The sequence below is a fragment of the Cornus florida genome, unplaced genomic scaffold (assembly GCF_030987335.1).
Source record: "Cornus florida cultivar Cherokee Brave unplaced genomic scaffold, ASM3098733v1 CherokeeBrave_3.0.0_Hap2_Chr10, whole genome shotgun sequence".
NCBI lineage: Eukaryota > Viridiplantae > Streptophyta > Magnoliopsida > Cornales > Cornaceae > Cornus > Cornus florida.
Window position 1 is genome coordinate 43,243,294 of NW_026775580.1, and position 662 is coordinate 43,243,955.

The 662-nt window shown below is 38.4% G+C and overlaps 1 pseudogene; it reads left to right on the forward strand.

The window, feature by feature from the left end:
• Window positions 1–274: 274 nt before the first annotated feature.
• On the forward strand, window positions 275–373 carry LOC132280504 (small nucleolar RNA R71; annotated as a pseudogene).
• The last annotated feature ends 289 nt before the right edge of the window (window positions 374–662 follow it).

Genomic DNA, 662 nt, shown 5'->3' on the forward strand with positions numbered 1-662 from the left:
TTGATCAAACCTTTGAGACAAAGACTTCATTTCGGCGGCTATTTCATTTGAATGTTCGACTTGATGTAAGCTAACACTCTTCCTACCTTATGAATTTCTACCATTCTTGGATGATAGTGTTGTATGCAAAGAATTTTCATTCATGCTTTCATAGAGACGCCACACATCATCCTCATGCCTATCAATGTATGAGCCACCCATGGAAGCATCAACCATACCCTTATAGTTGTCCGATAAGCTCTCAAAGAAGTATTGAACTAATTGCCATTTGGGCATGTCATGATGTGGACACTTTCTAAGCAATTCATTGAAGCGTTCCCATGCCTCATGAAACTTTTCTCCATCCCCATGTGAAAATTGTCGAATTGAGGTCCTCATGGCATTAGTCTTAGAAACCGGATAGTACTTCTTCAAGAACTCTTGTTGCATTTCTGCCCAAGAAGTGATTGAAAAAGGCCTAAGATTGTTAAACCAATACTTTGCCTTGTCTTTTAAGGTGGATGGAAAAAGTTTGAGTCTTAAAAGCTCTTCCGACATGTCCGTATATTTTACGGTGAAACATACTTCAAGAAACTCATCCAAATGCTTGTAAGGTTCTTCACTTGGAAGTCCATGATAGTTAGGAAGCATTTGAATGGTTTGTGGCTTAATTTCATAATGAT